The sequence below is a fragment of the Eptatretus burgeri genome, chromosome 3, assembly GCF_056783735.1.
Source record: "Eptatretus burgeri isolate ZD-2024b chromosome 3, Ebu_testis_v1, whole genome shotgun sequence".
Lineage (NCBI taxonomy): Eukaryota > Metazoa > Chordata > Myxini > Myxiniformes > Myxinidae > Eptatretus > Eptatretus burgeri.
The window spans coordinates 80,946,554-80,958,988 of NC_140963.1; the positions used below are offsets into that span (position 1 = coordinate 80,946,554).

Consider the following 12,435-nt stretch of genomic DNA (forward strand, 5'->3'; position numbering starts at 1 on the left):
GTCTCCTCTCTTTTTGGGTGGGTCTCTTCTCTTTTTTGGGGGGGTGTCCTCTCTTTTGCGGGAGTCTCTTCTCTTTTTGGTGGGTCTCCTCTCTTTTTGGGGGGTTTCCTCTCTTTTGGGTGGGACACCTCTTTTTGGGTGGGTCTCCTCTCTTTTTGGGTGGGTCTCTTCTCTTTTTTGGGGGGGGGTGTCCTCTCTTTTGCGGGAGTCTCTTCTCTTTTTGGTGGGTCTCTCTTTTGGGGGGTCTCCTCTCTTTTGGGGGGGTTTCCTCACTTTTGAGGAGGATCTCCTCTCTTTTTTAGGGGTGTCCTCTCTTTTGGGGGGGGAGGGTTTCCTCTCTTTTTTAGGGTGGTCTCCTCTCTTTTTGTTGAGGTTCTGCTCTCTTTTTTGGGGTGGATCTCCTCTCTTTTGGGGGGGCTCCTCTCTTTTTTAGGGGGGGAGTCCTCTCTTTTTCAGGGCCTCCTTTTTCTCTATTCCTGGGGTATACTTTTCCTGTTTTCTTGAGATCTGCTTTTTCTCTTTTTTGGGGTCTTCTTTTTCTCTTTTCTTGGTTTCTGCTTTTTCTCTTTTCTTGGCATCTCCTTTTTCTCTTTTCTTGGGATCTGCTTTTTCTCCCTTCTTGGGGTCTGGCGTTTCTCTCTTCTTGGGTCTGCTTTCTCTCTCTTCTTGGGGTCTGCTTTCTCTCTTTTTTGGAGGCTGCATTTCTCTTTGTTGGGTGGTCTGCTTTTTCTATTTTTTTTGTGGGTCTGCATTGTCTCTTTTTTGGGGGTCTGATTTTTCTCTTTTGGGGGGGTGTCCCTTTTCTTTTTGGCGGAGGGGTCATGCTTTTCTGTATTTTGAGGGCGTGTCTACTCTCTTTTTTGGGGGGGTCGCCTCTCTTTTGGGGGTGTCTCCTCTCTTTTGGGGGGGATCTCTCTTTTTCAGGGACTCCTTTTAAGCTATTTTGGGTTCTCCTTTTTTGTTTTTCATGAGATCGGCTTTTTCTATTTTCTTGGAGTCAGCTTTTCCTGTTTGCTTGGGGTCTGCTTTTTCGCTTTACTTGGAGTCTTCTTTTTCTCTCTTCTTGGTGTCTGCTTTTTCTTTCTTCTTGGGGTCTGCTTCTTCTCCATTTTCACCTCTCCTTTTTCTCTATTTTAGCCTCTCCTTTTTCTCTATTTTGGCCTCTCCTTTTTCTCTATTTTGGCCTCTCCTTTTTCTTTATTTTGGGTGCTCCTTTTTCTCTATTTTGGGCTCTCCTGTTTCTCTATTTTGGGCTCTCCTTTTTCTCTATTTTGGGCTCTCATTTTTCTCTATTTTGGGCTCTCCTTTTTCTCTATTTTGGGTGCTCCTTTTTCTCTATTTTGGGTGCTCCTTTTTCTCTATTATGGGCTCTCCTTTTTCTCTATTTTGGGCTCTCCCTTTTTCCTGTTTTGGCCTCTCCCTTTTCTCTCTTTTTTTGGGGAGGGGTCTACTTTTTCTCCTATTGGAGGGTGCTGCTATTTCTCTTTTGGGGGGTCTCCTTTTTCTCTTTTTGGGGGTCTGATTTTTCTCTTTTGGGGGGGGAGGTCTGCTTTTTCTGTTTTTGGTGGTCTGCTTTTTCTCTTTTTTTAGGGGGATCTTCTTTTTCTCTTTTTGGGTGGTCTGATTTTTTTCTTCTTTGGGGCCTGCATTTTCTCTTTTTGGGGGGTCTTATTATTTTGGAGGGGAGTCACTGGGGAGGGAGTCTCCTCTCTTTTTGGAAGGAGGAGGGGTCTTCTCTCATTTTGGGAGGAGGGGTCTTCTCTCTTTTGGGGGAGACAGGGTCTCCTCTCTTTTGAGGGGGTCTCCTCTCTTTTTGGGAGGTCTCCTCTCTTTTTTGGGGGTCTCTTTCTTTTTGGTCTCTCTTTTGGGGGGTCTCCTCTCTTTTTTGGGGGGTGTCCTCTCTTTTGCGGGAGTCTCTTCTCTTTTTGGTGGGTCTCTCTTTTTGGGGGGTCTCCTCTCTTTTGGGGGGGGTTTCCTCACTTTTGAGGAGGATCTCCTCTCTTTTTTTAGGGGGTCTCCTCTCTTTTGGGGGGGGGAGGGGTTCCTCTCTTTTTTAGGGTGGTCTTCTCTCTTTTTGTTGAGGTTCTGCTCTCTTTTTTGGGGTGGATCTCCTCTCTTTTGGGGGGTCTCCTCTCTTTTTTAGGGGGGGAGTCCTCTCTTTTTCAGGGCCTCCTTTTTCTCTATTCCTGGGGTATACTTTTCCTGTTTTCTTGAGATCTGCTTTTTCTCTTTTTTGGGGTCTTCTTTTTCTCTTTTCTTGGTTTCTGCTTTTTCTCTTTTCTTGGCATCTCCTTTTTCTCTTTTCTTGGGATCTGCTTTTTCTCCCTTCTTGGGGTCTGGCGTTTCTCTCTTCTTGGGTCTGCTTTCTCTCTCTTCTTGGGGTCTGCTTTCTCTCTTTTTTGGAGGCTGCATTTCTCTTTGTTGGGTGGTCTGCTTTTTCTATTTTTTTTGTGGGTCTGCATTGTCTCTTTTTTGGGGTCTGATTTTTCTCTTTTGGGGGTGTCCCTTTTCTTTTTGGGGAGGGGTCATGCTTTTCTGTATTTTGAGGGCGTGTCTACTCTCTTTTTGGGGGGTCGCCTCTCTTTTGGGGTGTCTCCTCTCTTTTGGGGGGATCTCTCTTTTTCAGGGACTCCTTTTAAGCTATTTTGGGTTCTCCTTTTTGTTTTTCATGAGATCGGCTTTTTCTATTTTCTTGGAGTCAGCTTTTCCTGTTTGCTTGGGGTCTGCTTTTTCGCTTTACTTGGAGTCTTCTTTTTCTCTCTTCTTGGTGTCTGCTTTTTCTTTCTTCTTGGGGTCTGCTTCTTCTCCATTTTCACCTCTCCTTTTTCTCTATTTTAGCCTCTCCTTTTTCTCTATTTTGGCCTCTCCTTTTTCTCTATTTTGGCCTCTCCTTTTTCTTTATTTTGGGTGCTCCTTTTTCTCTATTTTGGGCTCTCCTGTTTCTCTATTTTGGGCTCTCCTTTTTCTCTATTTTGGGCTCTCATTTTTCTCTATTTTGGGCTCTCCTTTTTCTCTATTTTGGGTGCTCCTTTTTCTCTATTTTGGGTGCTCCTTTTTCTCTATTATGGGCTCTCCTTTTTCTCTATTTTGGGCTGTCCCTTTTTCCTGTTTTGGCCTCTCCCTTTTCTCTCTTTTTTGGGGAGGGGTCTACTTTTTCTCCTATTGGAGGGTGCTGCTATTTCTCTTTTGGGGGGTCTCCTTTTTCTCTTTTTGGGGGTCTGATTTTTCTCTTTTGGGGGGAGGTCTGCTTTTTCTGTTTTTGGTGGTCTGCTTTTTCTCTTTTTTTAGGGGGATCTTCTTTTTCTCTTTTTGGGTGGTCTGATTTTTTCTTCTTTGGGGCCTGCATTTTCTCTTTTGGGGGTCTTATTATTTTGGGGGAAGTCACTGGGGAGGGAGTCTCCTCTCTTTTTGGAAGGAGGAGGGGTCTTCTCTCATTTTGGGAGGAGGGGTCTTCTCTCTTTTTGGGGGGGACAGGGTCTCCTCTCTTTTGGGGGGGTCTCCTCTCTTTTTGGGAGGTCTCCTCTCTTTTTTGGGGGTCTCTTTCTTTTTGGTCTCTCTTTTGGGGGGGTCTCCTCTCTTTTTTGGGGGGTCTCCTCTCTTTTTGGGGGGGGGGTTCTCTTTTTTAGGGAGGTCTCCTCCCTTTTGCGGGGAGTCTCCTCTCTTTTTTAAGGTCTCCTTTTTCTCTTTTTCAGGCTCTCCTTTTACTCTATTTTGGGCTCTCCCTTTTTCTCTATTTGGGCTCCCCTTTTACTCTATTTTGAGCTCTCCTTTTACTCTATTTTGGGCTCTTCCTTTTTCCTCTTTTGGCCTCTCCCTTTTCTCTCGTTTTTTGGGGAGGGGTCTACTTTTTCTCCTGTTCGAGGGTGCTGTTATTTCTCTTTTGGGGGGCTCTCCTTTATCTCTTTTTGGGGGTCTGATTTTTCTCTTATAGGGGGTGGGAGGTGTGCTTTTTCTGTTTTTGGGGTCTGCTTTTTCTCTTTTTAGGGGATCTGCTTTTTCTCTTTTGGGGGGTCTGAATTTTTTCTTCTTTGGGGTCTGCATTTTCTATTTTTCGGGGGTCTAATTTATCTTTTTTGAGGTCGCGGTTAGTCTCTGGTGGAGCGAGTCTCCTCTTTTTTGGAAGGACGAGGGGGTCTTCTCTCGGTTTGGAGGGAGGGGGTCTCCTCTCTTTTGGGGGGGTAGGGGGTCTCCTCTCTTTTTAAGGAGGGAGGGGGTCTTCTCTTTTTGGGGGGGAGGAATCTCCTCTCTTTTGGTGGGGGTCTCCTCTCTTTTTTGGGGGGGTGTCCTCTCTTTTTGGGGGGGATATTCTCTTTTTTTTAGGGAGGTCTCCTCCCTTTTGCGGGGAGTCTCCTCTCTTTTTTAGGGTCTCCTTTTTATCTTTTTCAGGCTCTCCTTTTTCTCTTTTTCAGGGTGTCCTTTTTCTCGATTTTGGGCTGTCCTTTTTCTCTATTTTGGACTGTCCTTTTTCTCTATATTGGGCGCTCCCGTTTCTCTATTTTGGGCACTCCTTTTTCTCTATTTTTTGGGGGGGAGGTCTGCTTTTTATTTTTTAGGGGGTCTGCTTTTTCTTTTTGGGGGGTCTGGGTGGTCGTATGGCAGCTTTGCTGCCAGAGTAGCTATCATTTCTTGAACCGCGATTTGTTAGTGCCCCTCTACCAGTACACACACTGGAACTGGTACTAATTTTGCCGACATCGGATGGATGACAGGCTGAGTCAACCCCCTGCTGTATTAATTCAGCGGCCGAAGGGCCTTGAACTCAGGACGCTGGGATCCCAAGCCGCCACCCGAACCACTGAGCCAACACCAGGCTGCTTTTGGGGGTCTGATTTTTTTTCTTCTTTGGGGTCTGAATTTTCTCTTTTTGGGGGGTCTGATTTTTCCTTCTTGGGGGGTCTCCCTTTTCTCTTTTGGGGAGGGGGTGTCTCTTTTTGGGAGGAGGTCTCCTCTCTTTTTGGGAGGAGAAGGTCTCCTCTCACTTTTGGGGGGATGGGGTCTTCTCTCTTTTTGGGGGGAGGGGTCTCCTCTCTTTTGGGGTGGGTCTCCTCTCTTTTTGGGGTGGGTCTCCTCTCTTTTTGGGGTGGGTCTCCTCTCTTTTTGGGGTGGGTCTCCTCTCTTTTTGGGGTGGGTCTCCTCTCTTTTTGGGGGGTCTCCTCTCTTTTTGGGGGGGTCTCCTCTCTTTTTGGTGGGTTCTCCTCTCTTTTTGGGGGGCTTCTCTTTTGGGGGGTCTCCTCTCTTTTTGGGGAGGTCTTTTTTCTTTTGGGGGAGGATCTCCTCTCTTTTTGAGGGTCTCCTTTTAATCTATTTTGGGGTCTTTTCTTGGAGACTTCTTTTTCTCTTTTCTTAGAGTCTGCCTTTTTCTCTTTTCTTGGGGTCTTCTTTTTCTCTTTTCTTGGGGTCTGCTTTTCCTCTCTTCTTGGGGTCTGCTTTTTCAGTCTTCTTGGGGTCTGCTTTTTCCTGTCTTATTGGGGTCTGCTTTTTCCTCTCTTATTGGGGTCTGCTTTTTCTCTTTTCTTGGGGTCTTCTTTTTCTCTTTTCTTCGGATCTGCTTTTTATCTCTTCTTGGGGTCTGCTTTTTCTCTTTTCTTGGGGTCTTCTTTTTCTCTTTTCTTGGGATCTGCTTTTTCTCTTTTCTTGGGATCTGCTTTTTCTCCTTTCTTGGGGTCTGCTTTTTCTCTCTTCTTGCGGTCTACTTTTTCAGACTTCTTGGGGTCTGCTTTTTCTCTTTTCTTGGAGACTTCTTTTTCTCTTTTCTTGGGGTCTGCTTTTTCTCTTTTCTTGGGGTCTGCTTTTTCTCTTTTCTTGGGGTCTGCTTTTTATCTTTTCTTGGGATCTGCTTTTTCTCTTTTCTTGGGGTCTGCTTTTTCTCTCTTCGTGCGGTCTACTTTTACTCTTTCCTTGGGGTCTGCTTTTTCTCTCTTCTTGGGGTCTGCTTTTTCTCTCTTCTTGGGGTCTGCTTTTTCTCTCTTCTTGGGGTCTGCTTTTTCTCTCTTCTTGGGGTCTGCTTTTTCTCTCTTCTTGGGGTCTGCTTTTTCTCTCTTCTTGGGGTCTGCTTTTTCTCTCTTCTTGGGGTCTGCTGTTTCTCTCTTCTTGGGGTCTGCTGTTTCTCTCTTCTTGGGGTCTGCTGTTTCTCTCTTCTTGGGGTCTGCTGTTTCTCTCTTCTTGGGGTCTGCTGTTTCTCTCTTCTTGGGGTCTGCTGTTTCTCTGTTCTTGGGGTGTGCTGTTTCTTTCTTCTTGGGGTGTGCTGTTTCTCTCTTCTTGGGGTGTGCTGTTTCTCTCTTCTTGGGGTCTGCTTTTTCTCTCTTCTTGCGGTCTGCTTTTTCTCTCTTCTTGGGGTCTGCTTTCTCCCTCTTTTTGGGAGGTCTGCTTTTTATCTTTTTGGGGGGTCTGCTTTTTCTCCTTTTGGGGGTCTGCTTTTTATTTTTTTGGGTTCTGATTTTTATCTTTTTGGGGGTGTGATTTTTATCTTTTTGGGGTTCTGATTTTTCTCTTTTTGGGGGGTCTGATTTTTCTTTGAGGGAGGGTCTCCCTTTTCACTTTTTTGGAGGGGTCTCCCTTTTCTCTTTTTTGTGGGATGGTCTCCTCTCTTTTGGGGCAGTGTCTCCTCGCTTTTTGGGCAGTGTCTCCTCTATTTTGGGGCAGGGTCTCCTCTATTTTGGGGCAGGGTCTCCTCTATTTTGGGGCAGGGTCTCCTCTATTTTGGGGCAGGGTCTCCTCTATTTTGGGGCAGGGTCTCCTCTATTTTGGGGCAGGGTCTCCTCTATTTTGGGGCAGGGTCTCCTCTATTTTGGGGCAGGGTCTCCTCTATTTTGGGGCAGGGTCTCCTCTATTTTGGGGCAGGGTCTCCTCTATTTTGGGGCAGGGTCTCCTCTATTTTGGGGCAGGGTCTCCTCTATTTTGGGGCAGGGTCTCCTCTATTTTTGGGGGAGGGTCTTCTCTATTTTTGGGGCAGGGTCTCCTCTATTTTTGGGGCGGGGTCTCCTCTATTTTGGGGCAGGGTCTCCTCTTTTTTGGGGCAGGGTCTCCTCTATTTTGGGGCAGGGTCTCCTCTATTTTGGGGCAGGGTCTCCTCTATTTTGGGGCAGGGTCTCCTCTATTTTGGGGCAGGGTCTCCTCTATTTTGGGGCAGGGTCTCCTCTCTTTTGGGGCAGGGTCTCCTCTCTTTTGGGGCAGGGTCTCCTCTCTTTTGGGGCAGGGTCTCCTCTCTTTTGGGGCAGGGTCTCCTCTCTTTTGGGGCAGGGTCTCCTCTCTTTTGGGGCAGGGTCTCCTCTCTTTTGGGGCAGGGTCTCCTCTCTTTTGGGGCAGGGTCTCCTCTCTTTTGGGGCAGGGTCTCCTCTCTTTTGGGGCAGGGTCTCCTCTCTTTTGGGGCAGGGTCTCCTCTCTTTTGGGGCAGGGTCTCCTCTCTTTTGAAGGGTGTCTCCTCTTTCTGTTTTTCAGGCTCTCCTTTTTCTCCATTTTGGGCTCTACTTTTTCTCTATTTTGGGCTCTCCTTTTTCTCCACTTTGGGCTCTCTTTTTTGCTGTTTTGGGCTCTCTTTTTTGTTGTTTTGGGTGCTCCTTTTTCTCAATGTTGGGTGCTCCTTTTTCTCTATTTTGGGCTCTCCTTTTTCTCTATTTTGGGCTCTCCTTTTTCTCTATTTTGGGTTCTCCTTTTTCTCTATTTTGGGCTCTCCTTTTTCTCTATTTTGGGCTCCCCTTTTTCTCTATTTTGGGACCTCCTTTTTCTCTATTTTGGGCTCTCCATTTTCTCTATTTTGGGCTTTCCTTTTTCTCTATTTTGGGCTCTCCTTTTTCTCTATTTTGGGCTCTCCTTTTTCTCTATTTTGGACTCTCCTTTTTCTCTATTTTGGGCTCTCCTTTTTCTCTATTTTGGGCTCTCCTTTTTCTGTATTTTGGGCTCTCTTTTTTCTCTATTTTGGGCTCTCCTTTTTCTCTATTTTGGGCTCTCCTTTTTCTCTATTTTGGGCTCTCCTTTTTCTCCATTTTGGGCTCTCCTTTTTCTCTATTTTGTGCAATCAATTTACTCTCTTTTGGGTCTTCTTTCACTCTATTTTGGCCTCTCCTTTTACTCTATTTTGGCCTCTCCTTTTTGTCTTTTCTTGGAGTCTGCTTTTTCTCTTTTCTTGGGGTCTGCTTTTTCTCTTTTCTTGGGGTCTGCTTTTTCTCTTTTCTTGGGGTCTGCTTTTTCTCTTTTCTTGGGGTCTTCTTTTTCTCTTTTCTAGGGGTCTGCTTTTTCTCTTTTCTTGGGGTTTGCTTTTTCTCTTTTTGGGGGGTCTGCTTTTTCTCTTTTTTGAGAGGTCTGCCTTTTCTTTTTTGCGGTTCTGCTTTTTCTCTTTTCTTGGGGTCTGATTCTTCTGTTTTATTGGGGTCTGCTACTTCTCTTTTCTTGGGGTCTGCTTCTCCTCTTTTCTTGGGGTCTGCTTTTTCTCTTTTCTTGGTGTCTGCTTTTTCTCTTTTCTTGGGGTTTGCTTTTTCTCTTTTTGGGGGGTCTGCTTTTTCTCTTTTTTGAGAGGTCTGCCTTTTCTTTTTTGCGGTTCTGCTTTTTCTCTTTTCTTGGGGTCTGCTTCTTCTGTTTTATTGGGGTCTGCTACTTCTCTTTTCTTGGGGTCTGCTTCTCCTCTTTTCTTGGGGTATGCTTTTTCTTTTTTGGGAGGTCTGATTTTTCTCTTTTTGGGAGGTCTGCTTTTTCTTCTTTGGGGGGGTGGGGTCTGCTTCTTCTCTTTTCTTGGGGTCTGCTTCTGTTTCTTGAGGTGCGATTCTTCTTTTTTGGCAGGTCAGCTTTTTCTCTTTTTTGGGGGTCTGCTTTTCCTCTTTTTGGGGAGGTCTGCTTTTTCTTTTTGAGGGTCTAATTTTTCCATTTTTTTGGGGGGGTCTGCCTTTTCTCTTTTTTGGGGGTCTGCTTTTTCTTTTTTGGGGGGGTCTGCTTTATCTCATTTTGGGGGGTCTGCTTTTTCTCTTTGTGGGGTGTGTGCCTTTTCTCATTTTTTTTGTGCCTCTCACTCTCTCTCTCTCTCTCTCTCTCTGTCTCTCTCTCTCTTGAGCTCCCTCAATGTCTCTCGCGCTCCCGCTCTCTCTCTCTCTCAGGCTCTCATGCTTGTGCTGCCCCTCCCTCTCCCTCTGTCACGCTCCCTCTACCTCTCTCGTGCTCCCTCTCCCTCTCTCACGATCCCTCTCTCTCTCGCGATTCCTCTCCCTCTCTAGCGCTCCCTCTCTCTCTCCCTCTCGCAAGCTCCGCTCCCTCTCTCGAGCTCTCCTCCCTCTCTCTCGCACTCCCCCTCCATCTCCCTCAACCTCCCCTACATCTCCCTCACTCATGCTTGTGCTGCCCCTCTCTCCCTCTCCCTCGCTCCCCCTCCCTCGCTCCCTCTCCCTCGCTCCCTCTCTCCCTCTCGCAAGCTCCCCTCCCTCTCTCGAGCTCTCCTCCCTCTCTCTCGCACTCCCCCTCCATCACACTCAAGCTCCCTCTCTCATGCTTGTGTTGCCTCTCGCGCTCCCTCTCACACTCCCTCTCTCATTCTCTCACGCTCCCTCTCCCTCTCTCGCGCCTCCCCTCTCCCTCTCTCGCGGTCCCTCTCCCTCCCTCGTGCCCGCTCTCACTCTCCCTCCCTCGCGACCGCTCTCAATCTCCCTCTCATGACCGCTCTCCCTCTCCCTCTCACGACCGCTCTCCCTCTCCCTCTCACGACCGCTCTCCCTCTCACGACCGCTCTCCCTCTTCTTCCCTCATGCCCGCTCTCCCTCCCTCTCCCTCGCGCTCGCTCAGCCTCTTCCTCCCTCACGCTCTCCCTCCATCACACTCGCTCAGCCTCTCCCTCCCTCGCGCTCGCTCAGCCTCTTCCTCCCTCCCGCTCACTCAGCCTCACCATCCCTCTCCCCTCTCTCGCGCTCACTCTCCCTCTCGTGCTCCCTCTCCCACTCTCACAGTCCCTCTTCCTCTCTCGCGCTCCCTTTCTCACGCTCCATCTCTCACGGTGTCTCTCCCTCTCTCATGCTACCTCTCTCATGCCGTCTCTCCCTCTCTCACGCTCTCTCTTCCTCTCCTCTCTCTCCTTCTCTCACGCTCCCTCTTCCTCTCTCGCATTCCCTCACCATCTCCTTCCCACTCTCTCACGCTCTCTCTCGTGCTCCCACTCCATCTCCCTCTCTCGCACTCCCTCTCTCCCTCTCTCGTGCTCACTCTCCCTCTCTCGCGCTCACTCTCCCTCTCTCGTGCTCCCTCTTCCTCTTTCATGCTTGCACTCCCTCCCCCTCTCTCGTGCATGCGCTCCCTCTCCCTCCCTCGCACTTGATCTCCCTCTCCCTACCTCACGCTTGCTCTACCCTCTCGCGCTGGCGTTCGCTCCCTCATGCTTGCTCTCCCTCTCGCTCCCCCATGCTCGCTTTCCCTCTTCCTCCCTCACCTCCCTCTAGCTCGCTCTCCCTCCCTCGCTCTCACTCCCTCATGCTCGCTATCCCTCTCCCTCCCTCACTCTCCCTCTCCTGCCCTCGTGATCGCTCTTCCTCCCTCAACTCTCCCTCCCTCCCTCTTGCTCGCTCTCCCTCTCCCTCCCTCGCGCTCGTTCGGACTCTCCCTCCCTTGCACTCGCTCTCCCTCCCTCGTGCTCGCTCTCCCTCCACGCTCACTCAGCCTCTCCATCCCTCACGCTCTTTCTCCCTCTCCCTCTCCCTCCCTCGTGCCCGCTCTCCCTCTCCCTCCCTAGCGCCCGCTCTCGCTCTCCCTCCCTCGTGCGCCCTCAGCCTCTGGTTCGCTCGTGCTCACTCAGCCTCTCCATCACTCGCGCTCGCTCCCCCTCTCCCTCCTTCATGCTCATGCAGCCTCTCCCTCCCTCATGCTCACTCTCCCTCTCGCTCTCGCTCACTCTCCCTCTCGCTCACCCTCCCTCGTGCTTGGTATCCCTCCCTCACGCTCGCTTTCCTCTAACTCCCTCACGATCGCTCTCCCTATCCCTCCCTCGCACTCGCTGTTCCTTTCCCTCCCTCACGCTCACTCAGCCTCCTCTCCCTCACGCTCACTCTCCCTCTCCTTCCCTCATGCTCGCTCAGCCTCTCCCTCCCTCCTGCGCTCTCAGCCTCTCCCTCCCTCACGCTCACTCTCCCTCCCTCTCCCTCCCTCGTGCTCGCTCTCTCTCCGTCGCGCTCGCTCTCCCTCTCCCTCTCTTGTGCTCGCTGTTCCTCTCCCGCCCTCGCGCTCACTCTCCCTCTCCCTCTCTCAGCATCTCCCACCCTCAAGCTCGCTCAGCCTCTCCCTCCCTCGCGTTCGCTCAGCCTCTCCCTCCCTAGCGTTCGCTCAACCTCTCCCTCCCTCGCGCTCGCTCAGCCTCTGCCTCCCTCGCGCCCGCTCAGCCTCTCGCTCCCTCGCGCCCGCTCAGCCTCTCCCTCCATCGTGCCCGCTCTCCCTCTCCCTCTCCCATGCTCTGCCTCTCTCTCTGCCTCTGCCTCTCTCTCTGCCTCTGCCTCTCTCTCTGTCTCTCTCTCTCTGCCTCTCTCTCTCTCTGTCTCTGTCTCTCTCTCTCTTTCTTCCTCTCTCTCTACCTCTCTCTCTGGCTCTCTCTGCCTCTCTCTCTGTCTCTGTCTCTCTCTCTGTCTCTGTCTCTGTCTCTGTCTCTGTCTCTGTCTCTGTCTCTGTCTCTGTCTCTGTCTCTGTCTCTGTCTCTGTCTCTGTCTCTGTCTCTGTCTCTGTCTCTGTCTCTCTCTCTCTCTCTCTCTCTCTCTCTCTCTCTCTCTCTCTCTCTCTCTCTCTCTCTCAACCTCCCCTACATCTCCCTCACTCATGCTTGTGCTGCCCCTCTCTCCCTCTCTCACTCCCTCTCCCTCTCTCCCTCTCCCTCTCTCCCTCTCGCAAGCTCCCCTCGCTCTCTCGAGCTCTCCTCCCTCTCTCTCGCTCTCCCCCTCCATCTCACTCAAGCTCCCTCTCTCATGCTTGTGCTGCCTCTCGCGCTCCCTCTCACTCTCCCACTCTCATTCTCTCACCCTCCCTCTCCCCCTCTCGCACTTCTCCTCTCCCTCTCTCCCGCCCCCTCTCCCTCCCTCGTGCCCGCTCTCACTCTCCCTCCCTCGCGACCGCTCTCCCTCTCCCTCTCACGACCGCTCTCCCTCTCCCTCTCATGACCGCTCTCCCTCTCCCTCTCATGACCGCTCTCCCTCTCCCTCTCACGACCGCTCTCCCTCTCACGACCGCTCTCCCTCTCACGACCGCTCTCCCTCTTCTTCCCTCATGCCTGCTCTCCCTCCCTCTCCCTCGTGCTCGCTCAGCCTCTTCCTCCCTCACGCTCCCCCTCCATCACACTCGCTCAGCCTCTCCCTCCCTCGCGCTCGCTCAGCCTCTTCCTCCCTCCCGCTCACTCAGCCTCACCATCCCTCTCCCCTCTCTCGCGCTCACTCTCCCTCTCGTGTTCCCTCTCCCACTCTCACAGTCCTTCTCCCTCTCTCGCGCTCC

General features: G+C 50.4%; 1 pseudogene; it reads right to left on the bottom strand.

Annotated features, from left to right (window-relative positions):
- Positions 1-702: 702 nt before the first annotated feature.
- Positions 703-12,211, bottom strand: LOC147030293 (uncharacterized; annotated as a pseudogene).
- Between the last annotated feature and the right edge of the window lie 224 nt (positions 12,212-12,435).